This window comes from Oncorhynchus kisutch, linkage group LG13 (genome assembly GCF_002021735.2).
Source record: "Oncorhynchus kisutch isolate 150728-3 linkage group LG13, Okis_V2, whole genome shotgun sequence".
Lineage (NCBI taxonomy): Eukaryota > Metazoa > Chordata > Actinopteri > Salmoniformes > Salmonidae > Oncorhynchus > Oncorhynchus kisutch.
In genome coordinates this window covers 23868782-23885416 of record NC_034186.2, presented here as the reverse complement: position 1 = coordinate 23885416, position 16635 = coordinate 23868782, and the positions used below count along the sequence as shown (strand labels likewise).

Sequence of the window (16635 nt, the reverse complement as noted above, 5' to 3'; positions counted from 1 at the left end):
CAAAATTACATATTATATGTCGACTAAACTGGTCAAACTAAGTTCAGATTCGAGCTAAAACATGTTATAATCATACATAAAAATCCTTTGCCCGAAAGGACAAGCCTATATCGTTTGGTGGATCTTGGAACAGAGAGAGAAAAAGGCAGAGGCGCGCACGTATTATTGCGTGACCCGAGGGTTTCTTCCCGCCAAAGGGTGAGGGAGCGCGCAATCTTCACAATGAAGCGCCCCATTGAAAGAGGACATCGCGCTGAAGAGATAGGAACTGTTCCCAGATCTGTAGCTGGTTGGGAAGGGTGGGGGCGATGACGTCAAAGTTGGGCCAACTTTTCTGCTGACAGAAAGAGTTTGGAAGAATGGCTGCCCTGTGAGTTCTGCTTTACATAGAGACATAATTTGAACGGTTTTAGAAGCTTTAGAGTGTTTTCTATTCAATAATATTTATTATATGCATATATTAGCCATTTTTGACAGATTTTTGGTCAGTTTACTATGGGCACGCATTCCTCCGAAGGGGGCAGTATTCTGCCATAGCCTTAACAGGTTTAGAACCGATCAGTATTGTTCAGTCAGTGCAAATTCATATTATAATGACAAGAAGACATTCGCAAGGAGAGAGGGGGGAATGTACTGAATTAATACATAAGGTAAGGTCTGTAATATTAGCTAACGTTAAATTCCTTTGCTCTGGGTGGTCGAAAAGCAAAGTGTCTGTCTGGTGTGCTAGCTAGCTAACTTTTTCTTAGCAAGGCAATTTTATCAGCTACAGTTTGTTGTGAGATGCATGGCTAATCTTGGTCAAGGCTAGCTAGCTAGCAGATGTTATCTTTTGAGCTGAAATCTGATTGCACACGTAACGTTAGCAAGCCAAATTGACTGTATGGAGTAGCTAACGTTAGATGAGCAATGCCCATTGCATGATGTATTATAAAATATTATTGATTATTATGATTATTTAGTTGCAGGAGTAGGGACAAAGGGCCAAAATGCGTAACTGTCCTAGAACATCTTGAACATGTGGTCACCTTAATCAACATGATTGTAGACAAATTTTATGGCAAATATGGTTTGGCACATACATTTCAGGGGTACTGTAGACATATTCAAAATACTATTTTCCAGTGATGTTAGAAAAAGTTAGCCTGATCCCAGATCTGATTTTACTTGTGCCTACCCCATTGTAATTTAACTTGACATAAAATTACAATTCCAGAAGGAGTTGGCAAGAAAGCAGAAACCATGTAATTAAGAATTAGAACACTAGAATGGACATGAATCTTCTCATGATGTTTTTTTTAGGTCAGTCATTTTGGTCAGGGAGTTGGTCAACCACTGCCAGAGCTGTGACTAGATATTCTGTAAAAAAAAAAATTTGAATAATTTATCTGCACTGTATCTTTGTTAGCTAGCTAGCCATACAGTTTCAGAGGAATGATTAGATTGTTTAATTAACTGCCAATATGCCAACATTCAATTCAAACAATGCAAGTTGTAAATGCAACAAGTTCTGATATTGTATCATACAATAACACTTGCAGCATTCCAATAAATACATGTAAAAACTGTATTTATGACAAAATAGGACAATATTTTATGTTTAAAATAATTATATTACACAATTTCTGATAAATCACATACCTTACTTTAATTTTCCTGTATATGTAAACTCACGACTTGGCTTCTACTGACATTAATTGTAATTAGACTGGTTTAGATTTTTCTCTGAACAATATGGCTGACATTTTCACTTCAATCTGGAACATTAATGGTTTATGACATAGTCCCTCTAGTAATTGAATAGAATCTCTATGGCAGAAACAGACTTGCACTCAGGCTAGTAAAGAGTCAGCTGGAAACCTGAAACAACATTGGCCATGTTCATAAGGTTACAGTGCTGTCTTGTGGCTAAATACAGATATTGCACTTCTTTGACATAAATAATTGTAATACAGGTGGTTGTGTATCCTTTACATCGGTTTGTTCTCCATTTAGGCTAGGTGTGGTTACAGCGCTGTATGATCTTTCCCTTTGTTTGAGTGTCAGGCTAGAGGTGAGACTTGTGGCAGGTCAGTTCTTCTCTCTGATTGGCCCTCAGCTGGGATGAGCTCCATCAATCGGCTCTGGAGAAGAGTATACACTCCTCTGATAAGGAACATCACGACCATGGCAGCAAAGTAACTGGCATAGACCAAGAACTGCCGGAGGAAGGAGATGAGAGGAACACTCTTATTAGGCTACATTACAAAAATATTATAACACAGTAACTACCAGTGTAACTAACAACATGTTGTTATTACTATGTTATTACTATGTTATAAGTTAAAAAGTACAAGTAGTTACACAATACCTACCACTTTTTCTGATGTTTCGGTATGTTCTTGCAAACTGTAACTGTCAGTAATTGCTTGTAAGATTATTTCATTTCAGTGCTTTACTGCAGCACCAGCTGTGCCACCAGAGACTCTGGGTTCGCGCCCAGGCTCTGTCGTAACCGGCCGTGACCGGGAGGTCCGCACAATTGGCCGGGTTAGGGAGGGCTTGGCCGGTAGGGAAATCCTTGTCTCATCGCGCACCAGCGACTCCTGTGGCGGGCCGGGCGCAGTGCGCGCTAACCAAGGTTGCCAGGTGCACTGTGTTTCCTCCGACACATTCGTGCGGCTGGCTTCCGGGTTGGATGCGCGCTGTGTTAAGAAGCAAAGTGGCTTGGTTGGGTTGTGTATCGGAAAATGCATGACTTTCAACATTTGTCTCTCCCGAGCCCGTACGGGATAGTCTCTAAACAATTGGATACCATGAAATTGGGGAGAAAAAAAGGGGTAAAAATAAAATATATATATATTTTTTCTCTCTCTGCTGTACCTGTGAGGTGATGGTGAGTTTCAGGCTCTTGGTGTTGACCACAATGGCTGTGAGAAGACTCTGCAGGGCCATGCCCACAAAGCTGTTTATACCAAACACCAGGGCATAGCGCTCCCTGCTCAAGCCTTGGGCTATCTGGAACCTGACAGAGACACACAATGGGAATCATTAGACATAGAGTCACCTCAATCAGGATTCTACTTTTTACAGTAAAATAATGATTGATTGATTGACTGCCCAGTCCCTAAACTTGATATTTCCTATGGTTGAAATATCTCTTACGTGCAGATGGTGATGAGCTCCATGTAGATGGTTTTGAAGAGTCCGTAGCAGATCCAGATGCTGTTGGTCAGGTCCATCAGGTAAAGAACTCCAGCAGTCATAGCAGTAAACACACCCAGGACCAGCTCTCCCCACACTGACCAGTCCAGTGACACGTGGCCCACAGCTATGGAGGCTGCCGCCCCTGGAACATAGGTAGATACAATCTCACTAATCTGGTAGAACTGAGGTGAATGCGGTAAAAAAAGTCCTTAACCAAATACACCACTGATCATGTTTCTTTTGGGCTATAGAGTAGTCCATACATAAACTGTAAGTCAGAATTGTAACAATGAAAGAGACAAGACCAAGTAAGGAAAGGACCCTGTATAATCTCCATATCACTGTGATGCTAACGCAATATAGGCTACTATAGCTAGCTTGGGCTTGTTTTAATCCACTTAACGCCTATATTCATTGGCCCATCCCACCTTGGCAGATCAATAATTGCTGGTTTATAAGCACTGCTGACCGCTCTCTGTATTAGAGATGTATTTAATCAATTTCTGGGCCTGAGGAGAGTATAGTTTCACCTGATGGAATTCATCTCATTCTGAAGAAGGAGAGGAGGGGAGGAAGAGAGGAAACAGAGAGGAGGATAAAGAGGGGGAGGAGAAGGAGAAGGAGAGGCCTTCCATCTGAAGAGGGTTATGAGATAGACCTGCTAATAGCTTAGCGTTGTCTTTAATCCCTCCATGAGAGTCAGACAATTACATACATTGAAATGAAATAAGCGGGGACACATTCCTGGTAATTTGTATTACAGAGCGAGCCTTTGATCCTGGCAGGAGGTTTTAGAGACAAGATGGATGGAGAGAACAGAACCCTTTGACCTTTCTATGAACTGTGTGTTGTTTGGAGTGGATGAGTTTATTCTGATAACACTGTTTTTTTATGGAATATAACTCCAACGTTTGTAGAACACATATGTGAAGACGATAAGGGTTTTTGATAGCCGGAATACATTACATGTTCATGCAAAACACATTACATGTTCATGCAAAACAGTCTTGGTTCATGCTTTTCACCAATCTGTTTCCAATAACATTCCTATTGCCAAGTTCATTGTCATATAGCTGTAATTGAGGGAGAAGTTTGGAACTTTCTCTCTTATTGGAGTATCAACTAATTTACTGCATGGTGATGTCACCATGGAAGGCCAAAACTCCATCCCACCAACATTTCTGGCAGTCTTTTCAAACAGCTTTTAGACTAAAAGGGCATTATCACCATTTTCACAATTTAACAGTATTATTCCAACCCCATAGTTTGGAAATATAAAAAACCCCACAGGAAAATCAAATTTTTGAATCAAACATCGGCAAATGTGAATTTAATTAGTCAAACACATAGAAACTGTGATAAAAATGTCAACCGGAAGAATGTATAAAGTGGAGACATGAAGCAGGATGTAATTTAAACACAGTAATTGCCTGTGGTTTCCAGGGATATAAGGGAATGTTTCAGAGCTAAAAAGCCAAAGGAAAGCCGGTCTGTGACGAGTTCCAGCTGGTCTGAGCCATCTGGAGACAATAGACAGAACAGGTTTTTAGCCAGTGTAATTAATGCTGTGCATTGGGTAAAATCTGCCTAAAAGGCCAGCATCCCGGAGTCGACTCTTCACTGTTGACATTGAGACTGGTGTTTTGCGGGTACTATTTACTGAAGCTCCCAGTTGAGGACTTATAAGGCGTTTGTTTCTCAAACTAGACACTCTAATGTGCTCGTCCTCTTGATCAGTTGTGCACCGAGGCCTCCCACTCCTCTTTCTATTCTGATTAGGGCCAGTTTGCTCTGTTCAGTGAAGGGAGTAGTTCACAGCGTTGTACGAGATCTTCAGTTTCTTGTCAATTTCTCGTATGGGATTGCCTTCATTTGTCAGAACAAGAATAGACTAATGAGTTTCAGAGGAACGTTCTTTGTTTCTGGCCATTTTGAGCCTGTAATCAAATCCTCAAATGCTGATGCTCCAGATACCCAACTAGTCTGAAGTCGGACAGTTTTATTGCTTCTTTAATCAGAACAACAGTTTTCAGCTGTGCTGACATAATTGCAAAATGGTTTTCTAATGATCAATTAGTCTTTTAAAATGATAAACTTGGATTAGCTAACACAACCTACCATTGGAACACAGGAGTGATGGTTGCTGATAATGGAATATGTAGATATTCCATAAAAAATCTGCCGTTTCAAGCTACAATAGTCGTTTACAACATTAACACAGTCTATACTGTATTTCTGATTTGTTTTATGTTATTTTAATAGACAAAACATTTGCTTTTCTTTCAAAAACAAGGACATTTCTAAGTGACCCCAAAATGTTGAACGGTAGAGTATGTGTAGTTCTGGATCTCCTTAAAAGCTTGTATAAAGTGTAATAGTTGATGATACACAGTCCTCTTGAAGTTCAATGTTAAATAACATTTGTTAGGAGAGTGAAAGTGGAGATAATATGTGGTTTAACTCCAGTGCGTTACCAAGAGTCATGTGACGAGTGTGTTATGGTGAATCGTTATGTTACCTGAGAGTGTGGCGACAGCCTCCACCCCTCCATTGTATTCTGTGAAGTTGTATTGGGCCTGTTTGGATGCCCAGAGGAGCTGCACATAGCCTGTGATCTGGTGGTAGCCGCAATTCCCCATGGCTGACCACACACAGAAGAACAGCACGGCCACAGAGGAGTAACACTCTTTACAATCCACCGCTAACCTCTTCAGAGCTCTCATTTCCCCCCTCCCGGTCCTCCTCCCCTTCCTCAGCCACCACACAACCCAGGATACACATGAACTGGACACAACCTCCTCAAATGGGCCGTTATCATTCTGAGTCCCCCCCAGGACCAGGCTTCTCTGGGGCATGGGCAGGAGGAGGGCAGCCAACAGAGCCACACAGAGGGATCCCAGGGTAATGACATTGAGCCAGTAGATGGAAACCCCTGCCAGGGACACCAAGAATTGACCCAACATGGCTCCCGCTGTGTAGCCCAGTAAGCACAGCCCCTCTGGCATAGCTAGTCACTCTCTGGTAATACTGGGGGTGGACAACACTGTAGATATAGGAATAGTAAGCCACGTCTGCTGCGGTGCCCATACTGTAAATGAAGAGGGCGCACTGAGTCAACACCACACCAGAGCTGAAGATGAACAGCAGAAATGCCAAAATGTAGTTGAGTGCCTGGAGGACGATGACAGGCTTGTACCTCAGGATATCTGTCACCAAGAAGACTGGGATGAGTAGGAAGAGGTTGGAATATGCACATACTGGGAACACTTTCCTTGTAACCTGTGGAAAGATCAGGAAAATGGCAGGATATGTCATACAACAATAAATGAACATAAAAGCATTTGCCATTATTATAAAATATAATTTGTGATATGAATTCTCTAGCTAAATCAATAAATGAATAAACGGTTGATGTGCCATACCTGTTTGGTGGTGAGGTTCTTGTATGGCCCGGTGAGGTAGTCCGTGAGGAAAGGCTCAGAGGGCCTCATCATTGAGCAGAAGCCATAGATACAGAGCAGCACTGTGGGGCCCACCCAGCCTCTGCCGTGAGGCCCACACTCTCTGCTCCAGTCCCAGCAGAACCCCATCGTCTCTTTGTTGTTCCACAGGGACGTCTCTCCGCGGCTGGGCTGAGCTCAGTCTAATTCAGCCTGTTTAATCTGCAGTGATATGGGGGTGGAGATAAACCCAAGGTGAGATTGACTGTAAAGTCACCTGGCTGTTCCCATTGTTGTTGTTCCCCCTGAGGTTAGAAGAGGGAGAGCTACCCAGACAGGGAACATTAAGATGAAAAATACGGGGGTGAAGTCCAAGAGTTGGTGTTGTCATAAATATATCACCCTCCACCTCCTTCATACTTCATAGCTCAGAAATGAATATGAAAATATAGCTGCAAGCAGCACTGGCAGGATTCAAGCCCTATTGCCCCCAGCAGGAGAAATTGGATTCAGTGCCCTTGGATGAGATACTTTTCTACTCCTTAACATGTCAAACAGGGGTACTAAGGGAGGTACAGTAATAAAGAAACCAGCTAATCAAACGTTATGCTTAGAATGACGACTCTCCTTTGTGTGTACATGTCTGTCTTTCAGTCTGTCTGTCCAGCCTGGTCTCATAGACTAGACGTAACAAAGTAAACGTACATCCGGGACAATCAAATTAGTATGATACAGCAGCGGCCCGCCCATCATACTAAATGGAGGGAGACAGAATTACTTTTACTACAGTGGTTGCTCAACTAAAAGTTTTGTGATTATGCTGCGGGATTTCATTGCCCCAGACCAGCGAAAGGGGAAGTTAGAGCACTGATTATGCTTTTGAGTCCCAAGGCACTACTGTGTCTCTAACTGACAATGAATGGTTGACTTTAACCAAATAGAAACTGATAATTGTGCCTGACTTCAAAATGTTATTTCAATCAACTGAATAATGACGATGAAGAAGGTGATTGAATTTAGAACAATAGTGTAAGAATTGCTATTTCTCTATCCTGCACGCATACACCTGGAAAAATACGCTTATTATTTTGTTTCTACACATCAGTATCACTTACTAAAACTGTTGTTATGAAACTTAGACTACAATTAGGGTGTGGAAATGTTCAGATTATTTTGCTATTACTGTAGTACTGTAGCCTACTCCCAACATTGTCCAGTGTCTGTGTGGCGCAGCGGTCTAAGACACTGCATCACAGCGCCAACTGCTTTGCTACAGATGCCAGTTCAATATCCATGACTGGGAGGCCTATGAAGTGATGGTAGGCTTTTGGTTTCTCTCCCTCTGGCTTTATTTACAAATTAGTAACAATGTCTCACCCCATGTTCAGTAATGGCCTTTTCCTCGCTCACTTTAGATTATCTGAAAACTAAATAATCTCCAAAATATAGTTATTTTTTAAACAAGCCATAGAAAGTTGGTTGCAATTGTCGTGGATCCGTCTGGAACTTTCATTACACTCACCTGTCCGCTGTTCCCACTGATTAGTACTTGTATAAGTGCACTCTTTGGTTTCCACTGGGCTGTCCATTGTTGTTACATTGTCTGTTGGTGCGTGTGAGTACCTGTGCTCTGTGTTTTGGGCTTCGTGCCCTTGAGGATTGCGCAGAGGATTACGGGTCTCATCCCGTGTGTTAATCATTGTGCGCGTGTGTTATTTATTCGAGGTACTCCTCGCTATTTTGTTTGAGTTTCAACCCTGTGTTCTTGTTACGTGTTTGTTTGGTCTTCGTCCCCGTGCCTTTACACAGCACGCTGTAATATGGGCTCAATAAAAAAAGACTATTACGCATTCCTGCGCCTGTCTCCTGAATCTTTTCATACCAACGTGACAGCAATATCAGTTTAGTCCATCAGAAAAGACATAACAAATAATGCAATAAATATTGTGGTTAAACTCAAATATACTAATTGATTAAATCCTCACTAGGGTAGGGGCCACTATTTTCACCTGCAGATGAAAAGCGTGCCCAAAGTAAACTGCCTGTTAATCAGGCCCAGAAGCGGGGATGTGCATATAATTGATAGATTTAGATAGAAAACACTCTAAAGTTTCCAAAACTGTTAAAACAATGTCTGTGAGTACAACAGAACTGATATAGCAGGCGAAAACCTGTGAAAAATCCATCCAGGAAGTGGGATTTTTTTATATTTGTAGTTTTCCATTGCCTATACAGATTCCATTGACTTAGGACTCAAATTGCAGTTCCTATGGTTTCCACTAGATGTCAACAGACTTTAGAAATTGTTTCAGGCTTGTTTTCTGAAAAATTAGGGAGTAAGACCACTCTGAATGAGTGTACACTGCAGTTTCCCAGAGGTTTTTCATGCGCACGACCGAGAGCGTGCCTTTCTTGTTCTCCTTTTCTATTGACACTGCTTTTGTCCGGTTGAAATATTATTGATTATTATGACTAAAAACAACCTGAGGATTGATTATAAACATCGTTTGACACGTTTCTACGAACTTTACTGATACTTTTCGGATTTTACGTCTGCCTGTTGTGACTGACTTTGAGCCTGTGGATTACTGAACAAAACGCGCAAACAAAAGGTTTTTGGATAGAAAGATGGACTTAATCGAACAAAACGAACATTTATTGAGTAAATGGGAGTCTTGTGAGTGCAACCACATGAAGATCATCAAAGGTAAGTGATACATTTTATTGCTATTTCTGACTTGTGTAACTCCTCTACTTGGCTGGTTACTGTTTGTAATGATTTGTCTGCTGGGCGCTGTTCTCAGATAATCGCATGGTATGCTTTTGCCGTAAAGCCTTTTTGAACTCTGACACTGATGTAAAACACTTGTATGTTTTCTGAATTTTTATAATGAGTATTTCTGTTTTTGAATTTGGCGCTCTGCAATTTCACTGGATGTTGGCCAGGTGGGACGCTACCATCCCACACCCCCTAGAGAGGTTAAAAAAAGCAGATAGAGGTAAACACTATGGTCTGGTTGATCTGATTCACATACTATATGATACATGACAGAGATAGCATATAACTGTTCAGCCCTTCCTACCTGCCCCCCTGCTATCTCTATTCCTCTTTACATAGGGCTCTGCTGCCAGAGAATATGAGGCTGACTGAAACAAACGACGGGTGAAATAGTTGTGTTTGTGAAGTCCAGATAAGTATGTGTGGGTTTGCGTGTGTGTGTGTGTGTGTGTGTGTGTAAAGGAATGTTTGAACAGTAGATGCCTGGCTTCACTGCATAACAGCACTTTGACTGAGGCTCACTGATAAGTCGTGTAAACTAAACTGGTGAAGGCCTGAGGCCGATACGTACAGCTTATCAAAGAGCAGTGATACTAGCAAGAGCAGTGTGCGGGTTTCTTCTTTTTTCTCATGTTATTCAACTGTTACCATGCACCTGCAAAAAAGATAGCTCAGATTGAATTTTGAAAGATGTAAACTAAAATATGTTTTCTTTACTTTTACAACCCTTGCTTTTGAATTTATAATGCTACAGTTGGACTACTCCTAAAAGCTACAGTATGTGTCTGTTATCATTATAAATAAAAGCAGTGGTTGGAAGATAATCATAATAGTATGATATCTTGTATAACCTTAAAATGGTAAACAAGCTATCATTAATTAAGAGCTTGTGCCCTATTCAATCCGTATCGCAGAAGTTCAATGTTACAGCGTGATTGAAATTTAAAGGCAATGATCATTTCTATCGCACAATCTGTAAAACTTTAGAAAGATTGAATAGAGCCCCATGTTTACTAGCTGCCAATTCCATTCTTATTCTGATCCCTCTCCTAATTCTGGTCAACCAGGGCCAGCTAAACATTATCAGTTGTGAAGAATCAGCTCAGGCCATCAGTAACACAGCCCATACAGGTGTTATCGGGTGCTTAGCATTGGGAAGATTGAGACTTCAGTGTAGAAAAAACATAACCATCCATCTTGACGAGAGCTTTATTGATCCCCTGACAGAGAACGCTGGATCTCAGAGGCTTAGCGAGACTGGCCAGCAGTCTCTCTCTCTCTCTCCTTCTCCTTCTCTCTCCCTCTCGCTCTTTGTCAGTCTCTCTTTCTTTAATGTCGTGAGAGAAGAAATCCACAAGGTGGCGGTAGCAGCTAATAGTAGCACATCAGAAGGTGTAGAACCATCTCCACGGCTATGCATCGGGCTGTGATGTGAGATGGACTTGACAGATTTGTTATGGCTTTGAGAATCTAAGCCCCCAGCTTGTAAAAGCTGATAAAAAGAAGAGAATAAAAAGATAGGAGAGAGCGACAGACAGCATCCGGTCCACAACCAGCTGTCCACACTCTGAAGCCATCTGCCTCAGCTAATTAATTGTACAATGACCATTGCAATTAAGCCTTCTTTTCTTAGATGTAACTGTTTTACCACACACTTTTATTTACTCTGGCCCATATGTATTTGATTCATATATTTATCAGTTTATCCCATTTGTTTGATATTAATTACATTTTCGTCGATTCAGTTTCTCATTAGCTTGAGATTGACTGAGTGATATTTCATTTCAGGGTGGAAAAACTAAAATGAATCAACCTCTTTAGACGATCAGAGGCATGTTGTATCGACTGGTCTGCATAGCTTTATGTGACAATAACAACCATGATAGCTCTTTTGACATTTTGTTTGATGTTTTTGTTCCTTACTTCAGTGCAGTTTGTGGCAAAGATGCCATGCGATTGTTTGAGGACGGCGCCTCACATCAAATTATTTTTCCACCGGCACAGGTTTCATAAATTCACAAAGAGAACAGTTTAGCCATAATGACCATCGTTATATTTGGAGGAAAAAGGGGGAGGATTGCAAGCCGAAGAAAACCATCCCAAACATGAAGCACGGGGGTGGCAGCATCATGTTGTGGGGGTGATTTGCTGCAGGAAGGACTGGTGCACTTCACAAAATAGATGGCATCATGAGGCAGGACAATTATGTGGATATATTGAAGCAACATCTCGAGACATCAGTCAGGAAGTTAAAGCTTGGTCGCAAATGGCTCTTCCAAATGGACAATGACCCCAAGCATACTTCCAAAGTTGTGGCAAAATGGCTTAAGGACAACAAAGTCAAGGTATTGGAGTGGCCATCACAAAGCCCTGACCTCAATCCTATGGAACATTTGTGGGCAGAACAGGAAAAGCGTGTGCGAGCACGGTGGCCTACAAACCTGACTCAGTTACACCAGCTCTGTCAGGAGGAATGGGACCAAATTCACCCAACATATTGTGGGAAGCTTGTGGAAGGTTACCCGAAATGTTTGACCCAAGTTAAACAGTTTAAAGGGAATTCTACCAAATACTAATTGAGTGTATGTAAACTTCTGACCCAATGGGAAAGTGATGAAAGAAATAAAAACTGAAATAAATCATTCCCTCTACTATTATTCTGACATTTCACATTTTTAAGATAAAGTGGTGATCCTAACTGACCTAAGACAGGGATTTTTTACTAGGATTAAATGTCAGGAATTGTGAAAAACTGAGTTTAAATGTATTTGGCTAAGGTGTATGTAAACTTCCGACTTCAACTGTACACACACTGCCGTGCGTGAAGTGTGAAGCCGGAAGGGGTTGCTTATGATTACAGTGTTGTTGTTTTTTGCTTCGGTACTGTTTTCACAAGTATGTGGTGAATTATTTTAACTCTTATTACAAAACACCAAACTGGTAACACTTGTAACACCAGTCTTACATTCAAAACCTTTAATTGTGCATTCTTTTTGTTTGTAGGCATCTTTCACCACACAACCTTTGATGCAAAATTTACGTAAGGAGTAAAAATTTGCTTAACAAGTAACATAATAGTTTGTATCGACTAACTCTGTGGGCAATAGTAGTGTTTAACATGATTTTTATATGACTACCTCATCTCTGTACCCCACACATACAATTTTCTTTAAGGTCCCTCTGTCGAGCAGTGAATTTTAAACATATTCCACCACAATGACCAGGGAGGATTACCAATGCCTTGCAAAAAAGGACACCTATTGGCAGTAAAAATAAGAAATTAAATATCCTTTAGCGCATGGTGAAGTTATTAATTACACTTTGGATGGTGTATCAATAAACCCAGGCGGATCGACCTCACTCACTGCGGTGGCGATCTGTCTGCTACTTCTGGCTACTGACGGCACGCTGGAGCCTCACATGAGCATCACTCCAAACCTCCTCTGCGCTCCGGAATCATTCGTCTAACACAGGGTCCTCAGTCTGGCTCAGAGTCCAAGGAGCCAGGTCCGGCTGACAACCCAGAACACACTGGAAGGGAGTAAACCCGGTGGAGGATTGACCTAATGAATTCTGGACGTTTTCCGCCCTGGGATGGAATCTGGCCCACTCCCCCTGCCGCTCCTGGCAGTAACTCCTCAGGAACCTCCCCAGCTCCTGGTTCATCCTCTGAGGCTGGTACCCTCTGTGGCCGGCCCCCAATTCTCAGTGACCTGGAGAGAGGTAGGGAGACCAGAGAGAGGAATAAACCGGCATGATTTAATGTAGAAAATCTGTCCACAACCACCTGAATGGTGGTGAAACTGTCAGAGGGGAGATGAGACCAGGGACACTGAGGCACAGGAAGGGGAAGGAGTTTTCCTGCTGGAGCGTGGCGGGGAGATTTAGTTTGGGCACACACAGAACAAGAGTTGACGTAGCGAGTAACGTCCTGCGGCATGGTTGGCCACCAATCATTTTCTGAGAGTGATTGTATAGTACAGGTGATCCCAGGATGTCCAGCAATGACAGCTGTGTGTGCCCAGGTCAACAGTTGCTCCCTTATCCCAGTGGGAATGTAGATGCACTCAGGAGGACAGGTAGTGGGAGCGGGTTCCCTCTCCAGAGCTTGGCTAATGTCCACATCTTCTTCCCAGACCACAGGGGCAACGCCATGAGAGGGAACAGGAAAACGGGTCCTCTGGCATTCGGGTGACCGGTGTGTGATTCTCATCCTCGACCATGAGATGGTGGGGTTATGGCGTTGGAGCTATGGGAGGCAGAGGATGATCTTGTTAGCTGGAGCAGTAGTGATGAAGAAGGGGCTGCTTTCCTGATGAATGGACTCCATGGCGAGGGTGAGTGGCAAACATTTAGCAAACATTTCTATGTATAATTATTTTTATGTTCCTACTTTACAGATAAACATTTTCATTATGTAGTTCTCAAAATATGTACACTCCAGTTTACATGTAAAATCTATAGGTTTCCCAAATATTAAGTGACGGAAAACTGCTCCAGAGTGCTCAGGTCCTCAGACTGGGGGCGAAGGTTCACCTTACAACAGGACAACCACCCTAAGCACACAGCCAAGACAACGCAGGAGTGGCTTTGAGACACATCTCGGAATGTACTTGAGTGGCCCAGACAGAGCCCGGACTTCATCGAACATCTCTGGAGAGACCTGAAAATTGCTGTGCAGCAACGCTCCCCATCCAACCTGACAGAGCTTCAGAGGATCTGCAGAGAAGAATGGGAGAAACTCCCCAAATACAGGTGTGCTAAGCTTGTAGCGTCATACCCAAGAAGACTCGATGCTGTAATTGCTGCCAAATGTGCTTCAACAAAGTACTGAGTGAAGGGTCTGAATACTGATATTTCAGTTTTCTATTTTTTTAATACTAGCAAACATTTCTAAAAACCTGTTTTTGCTTTGTCTTTATGGGGTATTTTGGATAGATTGATGAAGGAAAAAAAACAATTGAATTAATTTTAGAATATGGCTGTTACGTAACAAAATGTGGAAAAAGGGGTCTGAATACTTTTCTAAGGCACTGTATTTCTAGATGAAATGCTGATTTAGATTGGTGGAAAAGTGACCATGATTTTGTGTGTCCTACTTTGTCAATTGAAAATGTGCTTAGAGTTTTGAAACAACTGCCTATTTGATAATACATTTTTTGAGTTTTTTTACTAAGAGTGCACAACATACTTGTAAAAAGTATACCAAAGCTATTACAAAAATGGTAATGACCCACTAACTGCTCTGAGGAAATCACTGATATCCAGTCTCTCTCTCAACCAGTCATTCAGCTGAAGCAGGAAGTCAACAAAACACAACTAGAACATTTTGTCTCCTCACCCAGACAGAGAGGTGTTAAAACACTTGTCTTGACAGTCTAAAGACCCAGGGAACATCTTGTGTGGGACAGAGCGATCTTACATCAGATAGCACAGAGAGACAGACAGAGTAATGACAGTGGTTGAGTTAATTCATTCCTGTGCAATTGTATTTCTATCACCTGCTAGAAAAAGGGCAGAGGTGACCAAGAGAGGGAAGGAATAGTAGCACTGAAATCCAAATGTCATCAAACATTGACATTTTCAAGCCATTACATACTTACCCTGTACCACAACAATGCACTAATATTTGACACTCAACATAATGCTAGCCTGAAGCAGGTATGCTAATGCTGCACACACAGCAGACTGGACCGTTGTTAACATTGTTCGCAGTCCCTTGGCATTTAGATTCTTATTCATAGCTAAATGAATCGGAAAACGGATTTGATATGGTGATGTTCATACCAACTAGGACATATCTATTAGATCTATCAGAAGTCATGCGTTAAAACTCATTAGAGCTTGTTAGGGTGGCACGGAATGCCTCTGCTCCAATCAGATGGCATAGAACGTCTCTGTTCCAATCCATCAAGGTCACTGACGTGCTGTTATGATGTCATAACTGAAGGGCTCTTTGGAGTAATGGGTGTTGTCGGGCGGTTGCCACGGCACCCTGTGCGGATGGCTAATGTCCTGCTGCAGCCCGTCTTCCATAAGAGATGAGTTATCAGAATGAGCAATGAGGAGTGATAGAGGGGTGGAGTGGAAAGGTGTCAGCAGCACACACTTCACATGCTGTAGGTAGGAGAGTCATTCTGCTCTGATATACTCTGCTCCACTCCGGTTCAATATCCTGGTCTGTGTGAGACCATTGAGCATGGTTGTTAGATTCTCTTTCATTCTCTCTCTTTAAACCAGTGACAGTTGGTTCAGGTTCTTTCAATCACATTCATCTCACTACTCTGCATGTCTGCCTCTCTCTCTGTCTTTGCTCAGCTTTCTTTAGCAAACATTGCAACATTGTATTGACTGGTTCCAGCCTGCTAGTAGACTTGTAACATGATCAACTGGGTTGTCACAGTTTCCAGTGCCCATCGTTCAGCCCCTTTTCTTTTGTCAGCAAGACTCATCAGTTAATTCAGGTACAAGAGTGTAGACCTAATGACAATCGTCGAAGGTCATTACACTTTTTGGTGTTTTGTAACAATATCTCTTTCTTTTCATCAAATGGGAGGTGCTGTTTGGATGCTGGAATTCTTTTGGAGGAGATGAACATGTGCAGGTAGCCTACTTTATGAACTGATTTGTTTGACAGTCAGATAAAAAAAATATATGATATGTTGTGTTCACACATGTGCGTGCACAAATATGAAGTCCCGTGACCCCCGGATGTCACAGTATAATTCACACCCTGACGATGTGGCATCAATTACATTTTCAATTCACAACTTTTACATACAGTACAAAGTAGTTTGGATGTGTGGGAGACTTTTATTGTAATTCTGATGGAAATACTGAAAAAAAAGTAATTTCTTGATTTGCACTGTGTGCCATCTGGTGTCATTGTAATTCTGTACCAATAAATGCATGAGCTGGAGATGATGGAACCTCTCTCTCTCTCTTTCTCTCTCTCTCTCTCTCTTCCTCTCTTTCTCTTTCTCTCTCTCTCTATCCCTCTCCCTCTACTCCTCTCCCCCTTTCTCTCTTTCTCTCTGCCTGTAGGATAGAGGATGGAAAGAGGATATTGTTACCTCTCTGGGATTCCTCCAGTCTTCAGTCAGTCTTAACTTCAGCAGCACTAAAACAGACCCTACAGGCAGCTTCTGCAATCAGCTAATCAAATTCTAGTCTATGCACTCTTAATTTGAGTTGTGTTGGATTGAATGGGCTGTAAGGTAAGTGCGTCTC

General features: G+C 42.0%; 1 pseudogene; it reads right to left on the bottom strand.

The window, feature by feature from the left end:
- Positions 1 to 2042: 2042 nt before the first annotated feature.
- LOC109903009 (thiamine transporter 2-like) lies at positions 2043 to 6800 on the bottom strand (annotated as a pseudogene).
- Between the last annotated feature and the right edge of the window lie 9835 nt (positions 6801 to 16635).